Genomic DNA, 16,020 nt, shown 5'->3' on the forward strand with positions numbered 1-16,020 from the left:
CAAGAGGCAGGGTACACCCTGAACTGGTCGCCAGCCAATCGCGGGGCACATATAGACAAACAATCTATGCACACCTATGGGCAATTTAGAGTCTTCAATCAACCTGCCATGCATATTTTTGGAATGTGGGAGGAAACCGGAGTACCCAGAGAAAACCTTCGCAGGTACGGGGAGAACATGGAAACACGAGACTGGAGTTGAACCCGGGTCCTCAGAACTGTGAGGCAGATATGCTAACCAGTCACTCGGCCGTGCTGCCAATTACTCACAATGAGGGTCAAAAATTAAGTTTAAATTGCATAAGATTTGACAGGTATTGCTTGAATTTTATTTCACATGGTGGTGAGTGGAATTACACCCAAGTCTGCATCTAAACCAGTAGGATTTATTTCACGGATTTAATGAATTTCTAAAACAAGGATTTTTTATTTTAACATGATAAATTTTCAAGATGACAAAATTTTGACACGATCCCGATTAAACTTGGTTTGACATTCCAGATTCTATCTATTTCTGTAAGGCAAAGTTGTCTTAACTGTGTGTATGTTTTGGGGATGAATAAGTCACTGCTTTTTTCTTCTTCTTGTTCTTCAACTTTTGTTGTGCTTTGCAGCCAAGTAGAACAATGTAGGAGAGCGTCCAGCACAAAGAGCATTACAGGGGATTACGGGTAAAGGCAAAGACTTGAACACAAGAGGACGCAGCCATTCATGTAATCTCCTTTCACAGCTGCAAAAAAGACTAAAATGTCACGTTGCACTTGTCACACTGTAGTCATCTCCAGCATGCTTCAACACCAGTAAAGCCCCCCTGCTTAAAACAACATTTTTTGTCTCTTTGCTTTGTTTGAAAATGCGATGACAATCATTTCCCAAAAGTGGAATAAAAGACGTATGTTCTGTGATTTAAAAAAGCCACTACTATACTGTAATGTACTAATGTGTAATACTACACAATAATGCATGAGATGATTAAAGCAATAACACAGGTAAGTGGAGTTTGCACCTACAAAATTCAGAATACAAAACTACAGTAGTTTATAATTAGGGCACCGCAACCCTAGATCACCTACTTTAGAGGTCAATAAAATTGGTGGAGCCAGGACACCTCCCATAGTGTTAGTACTAGCATCGGTGCTAACATGAACATTTACTGGTATGCCCTCTTGAGCAACTCAATAATAATAATAATAATAATAATAATAATAATGCCCCACCTTGAGTTGTCAGTTAATTGTGGTGGAGGGGTTTGTGTGTCCCAATGCTCCTTGGAGCTAAATTGTCTGGGGCTTTATGGTAACCCATGGCAAACAGGATCTAGTTGAGGGACCAGACAAAGCACGGCTCAGAAGACACCTATGATGTATAAAAACATTGGAAAACGTTTTCCTTTGCCAAGACGTGGGTCATAGGTCTCCCCACTCTGGAGCCAGGCCTGGAAGTGGGGCTTGAAGGCGAGCAACTGGTAGCCGGCTCTGCACTCATGGGGCCCGGCCGGGCACAGCCCAAAAGGGTAACATGGACCCCCCTTCCCATGGGCTCACCACCTGTGGGAGGGGTCATAGGGGTCAGGTGCAATGTGAGCCAGGCGGTGGCCAAAGGCGATCCGTTCCGATCCCCGGTTACAGAAGTTGGCTCTAGGAACATGGAACATCACCTCTCTGGCAGGGAAGAAGCCCAAGATGGTGTGTGAGGTCAACAAGTTCTGACTAGATATAGTCGAGCTCGCCTCCACACACAGCTTGGACTCTGGGACCAGTCCTCTTGAGAGGGGTTGGACTCTCTTCCACTCTGGAGTTGCCCATGGTGAGAGGCGCAGAGGAGTTGTGGGCATACTTATTCCTCCCCGGCTCAGCACCTGTACACTGGGGTTCACCCCGGTGGACAAGAGGGTAGCTTCTGTCCGCCTTGGGGTGGGGGAAGGGATCCTGACTGTTTGTGCCTATGCACCAAACAGAAGTTCACAGTACCACCCTTTTCTGGAGTCCTTGGAGGGGGTGCTCACCTGGGCAATGACAGTAAGACCTGGAACGGGGTGATTGGGAGTAACTGCCCCCCTGATCAGAACCCAAACGGTGCTCTGTTATTGGACTTCTGTGCTTATCATGGATAGTCCATAACAAACACTGTGCGAGATGCTGGTGCGACCTGGCAGGCACAAACATATTGTGAGGGTCTGCTGGAAACGTCTGTCAGAATCCCCTGTCAGAAGGAGTTTTAACCTCCGGCAGAACTTCACCCACTTCCCGGGGAAGGCAGGGGACATTGAGTCTGGGTGGACCACGTTCCGCACCTCCATTGCTGAGGTGGCCGACTGGAGCTGCGGCCGTAAGGTGGTCTGTGCCTGTCATTGCGGCAACCCGAACCCATTGGTGGACATCAGCGGTGAGGGATGCCGTCAAGCTGAAGAAGGAGTTCAATCAGGCCTTTTTGGCTTTTGGAACTCCTTAGGCAGCTGATGGGTACCGGCTTGCCAAGCGGAATGCAGCTTTTGTGGTTGCTGAGGCAAAAACTCAGGCCTGAGAGAAGAGTTCGGTGAGGCCATGGAGAAAGACATCTGGACAGCTTCGAGGAAATTCTGGTCTACCATCCGCCGTTTCAGGAGGGGGAAGCAGTGCACCATCAACACTGTGTCTAATGGGGATGGGGCACTGCTGACCTCGACTCGAGACGTTGTGAGTCGGTGGGAAGAATACTTCGAAAACCTCCTCAATTCCACCGACACGCCGTACCATGATGATGCAGAGTCTGCTATCTCTGAGGCGGGCTTTCCTATCTCTGGGGTTGAGGTCACCAATGTGGTTAAAAAGCTCCTTGTTGGCAAGGCCCTGAGGGTGGATGAGATTCCTAAAGGCTCTGGATGTTGTGGGGCTGTCCGAGTTGACACGTCCCTGCAACATCGTGTGGACATCGGGGACAGTGCCTCTGGATTGGCAGACTGGGGTGGTGGTCGTCCTTTTTAATAACGAGTGCCGGAGGGTGTGTTCCAACTACAGGGGGATCACACTCCTCAGCCTCCCTGGTAAGGTCTATTCAGGGGTGCTGGAGAGGAGGGTCCGTCGGGAAGTCGAATCTCCAATTCAGGAGGAGCAGTGTGGTTTTCGTCCTGGCTGTGGAACAGTTGACCAGCTCTACACCCTTGGCAGGGTCCTCGAGGGTGCATGGGAGTTCGCCCAACCAGTCTACATGTGTTTTGTGGACTTGGAGAAGGCGTTCGACCGTGTCCCTCGGGGAATCCTGTGGGGGTGCTTCGGGAGTATGGGGTACCGAACCCACTGATATGGGCTGTTCCTGTCCCTGTACAACAAGAGTTTGGTGCACATTGCTGGCTGTAAATTGGATTCGTTTCCGGTGAGGGTTGTCCTCCGCCAAGGCTGCCCTTTGTCACTGATTCTGTTGATTCTGCTGATTCTGAAAACTTTTATGAACAGAATTTCCAGACGTAGCCAAGGCGTAGAGGGGGTACAGTTTGGTGACCTCAGTATTGCATCTGTGCTTTTTGCAGATTATGTGGTTCTGTTGGTTTCATCAAGCCGTGATCTCCAACTCTCACTGGAGCGGTTCGCAGCCGAGTATGAAGCGGCTGGGATGAAAATCAGCTCCTGCAAATCTGAGAGCAAGGTTCCTCAGTCGGAAAAGGGTGGAATGCCCTCTCCAGGTCGGGGATGAGTTCCTGCCTCAAGTGGAAGAGTTCAAGTATCTTGAGGTCTTGTTTACGAGTGAGGAAACGTTCAATTTACCGCTCAAGCTACGTTCCTACCCTCACCTATGGTCACGAGCTGTGGGTCGTGACCAAAAGAACAAGATCCCGGATGCAAGCGGTCAAAATTAGTTTCCTCCGCAGGGTTTCCGAGCTCTCCCTTAGAGATAGGGTGACAAGCTTGGTCATACGGGAGGCGCTCGGAGTAACCGCTGCCCCTCTGCATTGAGAGGAGCCAGATGAGGTGGCTCGGGCATCTGATTAGGATGCCTCCTGGACACCTTCCTGGTGAGGTGTTCCGGGCACATCCCACCGGGAGGAGACCCCCGGGATGACACAGGACACACTGGAGAGACTAGGTCTCCCGGCTTATTATTATTATTATTATTATTATTATTATCCATCCATTTTCTGTACCGCTTATCCTCACTAGGGTTGCGGGCGTGCTAGAGCCTATCCCATCGATCTTTGGGCAAGAGGCGGGGTACACCCTGAACCGGTCGCCAGCCAATCACAGGGCACATATAAACAATCAATCATTCACACTCACATTCAGAATCAGAAGTATGTCCAAAAAAAACACATAAGGAAGTTGTCTCTGGTGCCTTTTCTTCTTATTATTATTATTATAATTTTTTTTTTAGTTTTTTTACATTGTTGATTGTGTTGTGCGGTGTTTGTATTGCTGTACCTTGCTGACTTGCGGAGTTGATGCTCAAAAGTGAAAATCGTTAAATAAACCCTAATTCAAAAGAAAGTGAAAGATGTCACTTCCTCTTCTTCCTAATCACAATTTCTATGTTAAAAAACAAATGGACTCCTTTTTGCCGAATGCTCCGTTTGACAGGGGCGCCATTGTTGAACACATCACTCTTAATCTGCCGCCATGCTCAAATAACGTCTCCCATTGTCAAGACACACGAACACACTGCAGACTACACTGCAGCCATTCATATCCAGGTCAGATTTGATTGGGGTTAAGTACACGACAATCTCTCTTTGCCACAGTTGATTTGGTGATGTGTTGTGCATCAACGTCATCATTGAGGCCTTCAGACGGGATCAAAGATGCTGACATACGACAACATCATGAGTGCATCACATGACTCAAGCTGATAACCTTAAACCCCTTTGACAGGCAATAAATAAAGAGACCTTTTACCGAATAAGAATGTTTTTCAGGGGGTACTCTTGCTTCCTCCCACATTTCAAGGACATTCATGTTAGGCTCACTAAAGACTGTAAATTGTCCAGAGGTATGAGTGTGAGTGTGAATGGTTGTTTGTTTATATGTGCCCTTTGATTTTTAATGGTGACCAGCCCAGGGTATATCCCGACTCTCACCCAAAGTCAGCTGTGATAGGCCCCAGTACACCCGCGACCCTAACGAGGACGAGGGGTTGAACTCATTAGTTGACTCGTCAATGATTTCACGTTTCTACTCACATTGATTTTTAAAGCTTGAAGTTGAATAATTGCTTTAATTTTGTCATCTCATCTTCCATTTGTTTTGACTTGCCCATCTGCTTCTGTAGTCGGAAAATAGCACTCTCTGGAGCAGCGGAATATGCGGCCAACAAGACGACACAGTGTTCATACATCTGCGTGGGTGTGAGAGTACCAAAATAAGCTGGTGGTGGATGCTGTTTTCCTCACTAGCTTCACCTATTCCGATCGCAGCTACTCTTAAAATATTCATACCAGCAATACTACAGGACGGCCGGCGAGGAAAAAAGGCAGAGGTGCAAAGTGAAGCTCTGTTTCATCCCCAAAATGTGATGCCCAATAATGCGCAGGCAAACTGTGTGATAACCAGAAGTTTATTCATATCATAACACGCACCATCATCACCACACTTGTGCATCTGTACGGCACTGTGTTGTAGCACTTGGTGCAGTACGCCATACAGCCGTACTATGCTACTAACCGTGAAGCCAGTATGTGGAACAAGTAAGGTTGGGGACCACTGTACTGTGCAGAAAAAATATCAATGATGTCATGGATTACTCGACTTTAACTTGACTTTCAGCAACACATAGTTGAAAAACGTTGTAGTTGTTTAAATCCAAACAAGGACAAGCGCTACAGAAAATGAATGGATGGATTGAAAGGCCTTAAAAAGTGCAGCCTAAACATCAGCTTTACAGATGTCACGCCTACTCGATATCAACAATGATGTACTGTATGTTGGTATCAATCATAGTAAACATAATTACATCCACCTAGAAGCACAATTCCCAAGCATAAAAAGGAGACATTTATTTGTGATGTGGACGACACATCAAGGAAATAATTGGGCAACGGTTTTAATTAGACATGAGTTAAATTATCATCACGCATAGGCATTACCGTGTTTGAGGAAATATGGTACTGCGTATGCTGTAGGTTTCACAAATCTTATCATGATCTTATTCAAGACTATTTCCCATTCATTTTCTATAGCGCATTTCCTCACTAGGGTCACTGGTGACCTGAAGCCTATTCCAACAATGACTTTGGGGGAGAAGCGGGGTACACCCTCGACTGGTCGCCAGCCAATTGCTGAGCCCATACAGACAAACAAGCACTCATATTCACACCTGAAGATAATTTAGTCTTCAAAGAGTCTTCAATGAACATAATAGGGCTATTTTGGGAATGTGGGAGGAAACCAGAGTACCAGGAGAAAACCCACACAAGCACATGAAGCACATACAAACTCCACAAGGGAAGGTGAGAGTCATGATTCGAAACCAGTACCTCCCAACTGTGAGCCATACATGCCAACCACTAGCTCGCCGTTACTGGTCTTTGTTCTTCTAGATTCATAAACAGTATTTTTTGTGTAGTTTTGTTTAGTTGGGATGTGCCAAGTTACTGACACTTAAATGAGGTTTATTGCTGTGCAGATGTCATGTGGTCAGTGAACAAAGCGAGTGAAAAACACACCAAAGTGGAATCATGACCAAAAGCCATCTGGCAGTAGCTCGTCTGCTGATGCCAAATGAGCAGCCCTTCCTCTCTTCATCTTCCTCTATCATCAGCAATAAAAGACAATATCTGCCCCGGTGGGACATGTGGCATTAATATGAATTATCTCTATCTTAATATGCTTATGCCCCGGAGACTGGAAGGTCGTGACGTCAGCCATATGCAGGTTCTAATGAGACCGTGATGAATACATTACATTTATTTAGACTTTTATTCCTACTTTCTTTGTTGCTTTGCAGCTTGTGTAAGAGGCCAGAGGTCAAGGTCCTGCACAGCTGCAGAGGAGGAGTATTGTGAGGGTGGGTTATGGTGGGGGGTTGGTGTGGAGGAAAGAAAGCCTCCAGACATTGATGATGAATTCATGACTTTTTCAGTATGCAGACCAATATGACGATTTGAAACTTTATTTTCTAATCAGTTCTTTATTTTTTTTATTTCATCCATTATTATTTTTTTTATCTCTTTCTGAAACAATCAGCGTCTAAATTGTTAGGATCGGTGGAACCCTGTACAATTGATGATTTATTTTTTTTCGGGGGTGGGTGGGGGGGGGGAACTACTGTAGCAAGAACTCTGTTGATTTTGGACAGAATCCAATGTAAATTGTCTGAGGTAAGTCAAAGCTACATAATCTTGATGTCTCTTTTCAGTGTGCTACCAGTCTCACATGACCTCAAGAAACCTAGTGATTTTAACTAGTATCATAAGCAGGATAGAACATGCAAACTCCACACAGGCGGAGCCAGGATTTGAACCCCGGTCCTCAGAACTGTGAGGCAGATGTGCTAACCATTCGTTCACCGTGCCGCCGTGTAATGCATTATTATTATTATTATTTTACATACTGTAATCTATACATGGTATTTCTTAGGACTATTTGGGTCACATGTTCAAACTGATCTTCTTCAAACCTCTATACCAAAGCAAGAAACCTATTGATTTAGAATAGTCTCAGACATAAGGTGGCTGAGGTAGCTGAGGTCAAATATCTAAAGAATGCATACTCCTTTTCAGAGGTCTATTGGTCACAGTGCTCCCAGATGTTGCTCATACTTTCACTGTTATGTCAAACCAAGAAGCCTATTGATACAGAATGATATCCAACACAGGGCGGTGAAGGTGACTGAAGTCGAATGTCTCATCATTACGTTTTCCTTTCCAGTGCTCTTTCACTCAGTTATCACAAAACATTCATTGCTATGTTGAAACAAGAACCCTACAAGAATGCACATGATTGTTTAGGTAGCTCATGAAGTCCAAGGAACAATTATCTTTGCATCCATCACAATGCATGAGAATTGTTTAATTTACTCAATAGAGCAGTGCCTTGAGATACGAGTTTAATGCATTCCATGACCACACTTGTTCCTCAAAACGCTCATATCTCAAATAATCTTTTCCCATTGAAATGAATGTGAATGCCGTTAATCTATTCTAGCCTCCCCCCCCCAAAAAACAATAAATATTTTTCTAATGTGTTTTTTATAAGGAAAATAGCACCCTATAAAAACATACTGTAATAGCATACAGCAAACACACAGTAATAACAAAATTTAATAGAATGTAAAGAATTAAACAGTTTGTGTATCATAATTAATTCATTGCAGCTCCTTCTGGTGTGCACAATTCAGCCCTCTGTGGGCAGTATAATACTACAGACTTGCAGACACAAACGAAGAAAAACAAGCTTTTGTTAGTTGTTTTACGGAGCAGATAAAGAATATATGCCTGTGGGTATTGTGTATCGTCTATCTGCTTGTGTTGATGTATCGTTTGTGTAGAAATATCCCTGGCTTGAAGAATTATAACACCGCAACATGGATGCTATTCATGAGACCGTCTATGGTGTTTCCCATTATGTGTTAGTATTAAGATAGCGGAGTCCAAAGCAAAGTTATGCGGTTCATTTAAAAACACATAATTCTCTTTGTTTTAAGTTTAATTCGACAGTAATCTTCAACTGGGAGTGGCAATAAACAGCTTGAAGCCTCGTTTTTGAAGATTTGCTGCTTGTCGTCAAGTAAGCTGAGTTGAGTTCACTGCCACCATACAGCGCTTACGTCTCAAAATTTTGCTCAAAAGTCAAAGCAAAAAAAATCATCCAGACACCAACTTGCTTGTATCGCGAAAACCTCGTAAGTCGGGTCACTTGTATCTCAAGGCACCACATGGTATGTGTCGCTCATCAGCTAACACGAATGTGCCCAACCAATAAAAACATTTCTCAACATACAATTGCAAGGAATTTATGGATTTCATCATCTACGGTCCATAATATCCTCAAAAGATTCAGAGAATGTGGAGAAATCTCTGCACGTAAGCAGCAAGGGTAAAAAGCAACATTGAATGCCCATGACCTTGGCTCCCTCAGGTGGGACTGCATTAAAAACCGGCATCATTGTATAAAGGATATTGCCACGTGTGCTCAGGAACAGTTAAAAAAAACACAGTCAGTTAAGACAGTTCATCGTTACTTCTACAAATGCAAGTTAAGAATCTACCATGCAAAAGCGATATACTGTATCAAAAACACCCATTAATGCCGCCAGCTTCTCTGGGCCCGAGCTCATCTGAGATGGACTGATGCAAAGTGGAGAAGTGTGCTGTGGTCTGATGAGTGAACATTTCAATTTCTTTTTCTGGGGGGGGGGGGGACATGGACATTGTGTCCTCCGGGCCAAAGAAAAGGACCATCTAGATTGTTATCAGCACAAAGTTCAAAAGGGTTCCTCTGTGATGGTATGGGGGTTAGTGTTAGTGTCCTTGGCAGGGGTAACTTGCACATCTGTAAATCACCATTAATGCTGAAAGGTACGTACAGGTTTAGGAGCAACACATGCTGCCATCCAAGCAACGTCTTTTTGAGGAACATCCCTGCTTATTCCAGCCAGACAATGCCAAGCCACATTCTGCACGTGTTACAAAAGCACGGCTTTTTAGTAAAAGAGTGCATGCACTACACTCACCTGCCACCAGTCAACCTGTCACCATTGAAAATCCATCCATTTTCAGAGCTGCTTGTCCTCACTAGGGTCGCGGGCATGCTGGAGCCTATCCCAGCTGTCATCGGGCAGGAGGCGGGGTACACCCTGAACTGGTTGCCAGCCAATCGCAGGGCACATAGAAACAAACAACCATCCACACTCACATTCACACCTACGGGCAATTTAAAGTCCCCAATTAATGCATGTTTTTGGGATGTGGGAGGAAACCGGAGTGCCCGGAGAAAACCCACGCAGGCACGGGGAGAACATGCAAACTCCACACAGGCGGGACCGAGGATTGAACCCGGGTCCTCAGAACTGTGAGGCTGACGCTCTAACCAGTCGGCCACCGTGCCGCCACCATTGAAAATGTGTGGCAAATTATGAAGCGCAGTGTTGAGTAACTTAAGTTGTATATCAAGCAAGAATGGGAAATAATTCCAAGTACAAAGCTTATAAAATGAGTGTCCTCAGTTCCAAAACACTTATTGAGTCGTTTTAAAAGGAAAGGTGATGTAACACAGTGGTAAACATGCCCCCATCCGAGCCTTTTTGGAACATTTTGCAGGCATCAAATTCAAACTGAGCGAATATTTTAACAACAATAAAATTTAGCAGTTTGAACATTAAATAGACTATACTGCCAAAAGTATTCGCTCACTTGCCTTGACTCAGATATGAATTTGAGTCACATCCAGTTCTTAATCGATAGGGTTTATTATAACATCGGTCCACCCTCTGCAGTTATAACAGCTTAAACTCTTCTGGCAAGGCTTTCCACAAGGTTTAGGAGTGTGTTTATGGGAATTTACGACCATTTTTCCAGAAGCGCATTTGTGAGGTTATACACTGCTGTTGGATGAGAAGGCCTGGCTCTCAGTCTCTGCTCTAATTCATCTAAACGTGTTCTGCAGGGTTGAGGTCAGGATTGTGCAGGCCAATCAAGTTCATCCACACCAAATTCTCTCATCCATGTCTTATAAACCTTGATTTGCGCACTGATGCGCAGTTATGTTGGAACAGGACACGGCCATATCCAAACTGTTCCCACATAGTTGGAAATGTCAAAAATATTAACCCCTGAGCTCCAAGGAGAGGAACTCTGAATGCTTTAGCATACCAAGAGATTTTGGACAGTCAACAGTTTGGGGACGACCCCTTCCTCTTCCAACATGTCTGTGCACCAGTGAACAAAGCAAGGTCCATAAAGACATGGATGAGAGAATTTAGTGTGGATGAACTTGATCGGCCTGCACAGAGTCCTGCCCTCAACCAGATAGAACACATTTGGGTTGATTTCGAGCTGACAGTGAGCCAGGCCTTCTCGTCCAACATCAGTGTGTGACCTCACAAATATGCAAAAATTCCCATAAACTCACTCCTAAAACTTGTTGAAAGCCTTCCCACAAGAGTTGAAGCTGCTATAGCTGCAAAAGAAAGCCCAACATCATATTAAACCATACGGCTTAAAATGGGATATCACTTAAAATCATCCAGTATGTGAGTCAAGGCAGGTGCGCGAATACTTTTGGCAATATAGTGTATCTTGTCTTTGTATTGTATTCAATTGAATATATGTTGAAAATAATTTGCAAATCATTGTATTTTGTTTTTATGTACATTTAACACGTCCCAACTTCATTGGAAATGGGGTTTGGGCAGTATATGAATTTGCCAAGTTGGAGCATCACATCAGCTTAGAAACATTTTCAGAAATAGGTGATTTCACACTTGATCCAAAGACTTAAATATTTTTATACAGTACAAGCAATTAAAAGGTAAACTTTCCATAATATGTCCTTTTAAGGAGCAGCTGACCCAAGATGTTTAGTCACCTCAGTGGCCTTCTTTTCATTATTCGACAGCAAGACAGTTTCAAACTATCTTCTTCAAATGTTCACTCCTATGTCAAAGCAAGAGCCCTAATTGATTTTGCATTTGTCCAACGCAAGCATGCTGAGGAAGCTGAGGTCGTCCACTTATGCACTCATGGAACAGATATTCCAGGATGGACTTTTCCGTAAGCTTTTTCCAGAAGTGGGCCTCACATTGTCACGTGTTGAGTGTACTGTAGTCGTGGCATCTCTGTTTGGAGCCAAAAAGCCATCAAATAAGATAAAAGCCTTGTATAAAATCATGTGGAAGGATGTATATGCAAGCCTGAGACTCTCACAGAGTTAATACAGTTTAACAGGCTGAATGCCTCATCAAGGTGATTGGAATTTCTATAGTCACGATTCAAACTGGTTCAACAGCTGCTTGGCCAGTTATCCATGAGTGAGTTCAAATAGTCATATTTTCCATACTTGAAGGCTGCACAGGCAGCATGATGAGCGAGTGGTTATTATGTCTGCCTCACACTTCTAAGATTACGGGTTTGAATCTCAACTCTAACTTTCCTGTGTGAAGTTCCCATTTTGTCCGCATGCTTGCGTGGGGTTTCTCTGAGTACTTCATCTTCCTCCCACATTTCAAAAACATGCATGTTAGGCTAATTGAAAATTCGAAATTGTCTATCGCTGTGAATGCGAGTTTGATTGCTTGTTTGTCTGTACGCCTATGTGCCTTGCGATTGTCTGGCAACCAGTCCAAGGTGTAACCCACCTCTTGCCCAAAGTCAGCTGGGATAAGCCCCAGCTCACCCGTGACCCTAATAGGGACCAGCAACATAGAAAATGGATGGATGGGTGATTGCAGCTCTTCCAATGCGAGTCCAGTGAAGTACAGCAGCAATATCATGTGTTGGTTCTACTTCTAAAAGGTCACCATGGAGACAGTGTGTCTCTTATGGACTGTAACGGGACTCGAAGCGGTCAGAAATCAATGAAGCGTCTCAGCGAGAGCCCACGTTAACCTTCCGAGGAGCCCCCATTTCCTGTTGCTCTTATAAGTTTGTAGTTGCAGCTTAATCTCTGTACAGCAGCGGTCCCCAACAACCGAGCCGCGGTTCGCGGGCCATTTGGTACTGGGCTGCACAGACAGACTGAAGACAAAATACTTAATTGATCATCAAAGCAGTTTTATCTTGAAAAAGCAGGTGCATTTACTCGTGCCTCTGTACACACAGCAAACTGCTCGTTTCAATCACATGGTTATGGTAGTAAACAAATGTAAGCACACAAGCTAGAAAAATTATTAAAAAACAAATGTCTTTGGAGAACTTCTTAAGAAAGGGGGAAAGACCGAATCGTCAGATTATAAGATTGATGGATTTTTTTGCTTCGTGTTGTGAACCAAAATTTGAGCTAGCGTACGAGCAAGCGTAAGATACACCGCGGTTCAGTTGATGCAAACAAACTATATAGTTGTAGCTGCAATTCACTTATTTACTATCAGAGCCCACAGTTGAATTTAGTGACCAGGTGCTATTTGCAGTAGTGGTAGTGCTAGCAATCCAGCGTGAGGGCTCGCAGCATTGAATGAGTCGAGTCGTTGAATAGATGTGTTGCGAGGGTTGTGTTGCTAGTGCAGAGGAGTTAGCACCTAGCCACTAGCAGCTGAGGATTCAGCGATCATTCCGTTAAAAATGTAGAGGAGCAATCCGATGAATTCTTGACTAATACAGTATGCTTTACAAGTACGTAGTCAACTGGAAACTGCGTTACAGTGGAAAGTAACCATCGAATGAATTACCAGGCATAGTGTAACATGTTAGGTTGTTGTGACTTTCGGCATCTTCCAATGTACGGTAATTAGACTAAACCAGTTTCTTTATATTCTCTTTTATTATATTTTTATTTTACCCAAAGATGGGACCAGCTCGTTGGAGAGAAATAAGTGAAGGGCTCCCACTAATTACTACATTCACTACTACTACGGAACTACATTCAGCATAATGTTGAGTTTAATTTTTAATACTTTGCTTTTGTTTCTGTGCCGGTCCGTCAAAATGTTGCTTTACGTGAAATCGGTCTGTGGCGCAGAAAAGGTTGGCAACCACTGCTGTTTGTCTCCTGCAGGATGCACCATTTCGCATGCTAATTAGAGATCAATAACTCCTGCGACATCCAAAAAAGAAATGCTTCACTATGTCAAGCATCTCTATGTGATGATGATGATGATGATGACGATGATGATGATGATGATGCTGCTGATAATGATGGTTGCAATCACTAGCAATAATGAGCGAGTTGAAAGGCGCAGCAAAGCTAATTTGTTTGCTGGTTAATTGAAGAGCTGCGCGCTGATTATCTGGCGTGGCGAATAGAGTGTTGGTGCTGTTGCAGCTGGATTAAGCTTCCCTACAGATTGACTTGATAGATTTGAAATGATGGATCCTCTAGCTGGGGAAAATCAATGACAACCACATGAAGTGGAGGGATCTTAAAAGGTACATGTTATGGGAAAGAAAGGCTTTTTCATTGCTTGTATACTAATAGTTAGGTCTCTAAATCTTTTATTGTCTGCCTTTATTTCTGAAAATGTGTCCGCAAGTAATTGACCCTCCCCTAAAATGTTTATAATTTCCAGTATTAATAGTTTAAACCGTAAATATACCCCAAATTATAATCACAAAAACACTTTATTATCATTTCTAACTCATTTTAGAAAATGACCCTTACATTTAAAGGGCTTACAGATGATTTGATTTTAAAAGAAATGCACCAGAAGCACGTGTCTGTCACCTTTGCCACCGTTAAAAAACATCAATTACCACTTTTCTATTAGCCAGAGCTCTGGCGGCACAAAAATATGTTGATAGCTGTGAATAGTTGAGTTATTCCCCAAATTGTTGTGGTTAGGTTTCACAGACAAAATCACGACTAGGTGAAGTCATTAATGGTGAAATGTAAAAAGACATAGGTTTGCTGTAGATTGTCTGAAACACTATCTGCAGAAACATCCACATCCCCCACAGGTGCAACACCCCTGCTATTTTGTCAAAGTCAAAAGGTAAGCAGAGCTGCATTGACTTTTGCTGGAATCTGCCTCCACCAGTGAAAAGGGTTTTATAGTCTTCATGGGCGGGGCAGTCACTTTCTTCACTCAGGGTTCAAGTATAGCTCACTGCAGTCAGGGTTCTGCCCCGAGTCGTCATGGTGACGAAAGCCGAACTCGCCATTGGCATGGCTGTATACCGAGTGAGGTATACAGTTGCTCTCCTGCATTGTGTGCCAGTCAAACAGTATGCAAGTTTGACTTCGAAGTAACAGCTTCAAAAATGAATTTGAGGGTATACTAGTCAGTCCGAGCGATCGCTGTGTCTGTGTCGTTTCCATAGCAACTATTAACCATCACTTACTTTAGTGGTCTGTAACATTGGTGGACCAGGCAAAACACACTGTAAAGACATCAGCATTACAGTTCAGAGTTTAGCAGAACTTTTATAGTTGAACACAATTCCTCCCAGGAGGCAACAAAGAAAAAAATGCAACTAAAAATAAATTTTGGCATGAAAAGCAGAGTCATAATAAACATAAATTACTTAAAAAATAAATAAAAAAACTCTTGTTGTTGGGAATTGAAAGGAGGTGATGATAAAACAAATCACTTGGAAAAAATTAACGACTGAAAAATAAATTCTCTTGAAATTCAAAAGCTGAGGTCATGATAAAATGATTCAGAAAATAAATGCAAACAAATATATATATATATATATATATATATATATATATATATATATATATATATATATATATATAAGAAAGTAAATAATACATAATAAATTAATCAAACAAAGCAGAATAAAACATTCTTAAATTAAAAGTATGAGTTGAAAACATACATTTCACACTTTTGGGTTTCAAAGGCTGAAGACAAGATAAATGACTTTTAAATATAAAATAGTACAGAATAAAATAAAATCAACCCAATTATGCTCTCGTGGGATTCACAGGTTGAGGTCATGATAAAACAACTAATTTTTTTCTTTTCAAATCCCACTGTGCCTTCCACTGAATGAGCTCCGTGGACTTCAGGGACAAGGAGGAGCAATGTATGTCACTCACATCCACACACACACACACACTCACACACACACACCCTCCACATAATGACAGTGTCAGGGCTTTATTTGTAGCCACTGCATCTTCATTGTGCAGCTGGTCAGGAGTCACAGCCAACTACATCACCGCACTCCTCACCGGGAACTTAACGCAGCCTCAACATCAGCATCCTCAGCGTGCGTTATCTCCCGACAAGGTGACCGACATACCTCCCAGATTGGAGCCTTGAGCGTACGCCAGCTTTTAAAGAGGACTTTAACACACACACGCATGAGCCAACAAGCTGACTCCATGTGATGTACGACAACGGTAGTGACTGATCCCACCTAACCCCACTTCATTAACCGTCTCTCTATTAGCCCCACTGAATGACAAAGTAAAAGCATCCTTTTGTCTTAGTGCAAGCCACGCCGCCCGCTGTC

At 43.4% G+C, this 16,020-nt stretch overlaps 1 protein-coding gene across 1 annotated transcript in view; it reads right to left on the bottom strand.

Annotated features, from left to right (window-relative positions):
- Nucleotides 1-16,020, bottom strand: part of LOC133474241 (semaphorin-4B-like) — an 89,534-nt gene that overhangs the window by 73,394 nt on the left and 120 nt on the right. The window lies entirely within an intron of this gene.

The sequence above is a fragment of the Phyllopteryx taeniolatus genome, chromosome 2 (genome assembly GCF_024500385.1).
Source record: "Phyllopteryx taeniolatus isolate TA_2022b chromosome 2, UOR_Ptae_1.2, whole genome shotgun sequence".
NCBI classification, from domain to species: domain Eukaryota; kingdom Metazoa; phylum Chordata; class Actinopteri; order Syngnathiformes; family Syngnathidae; genus Phyllopteryx; species Phyllopteryx taeniolatus.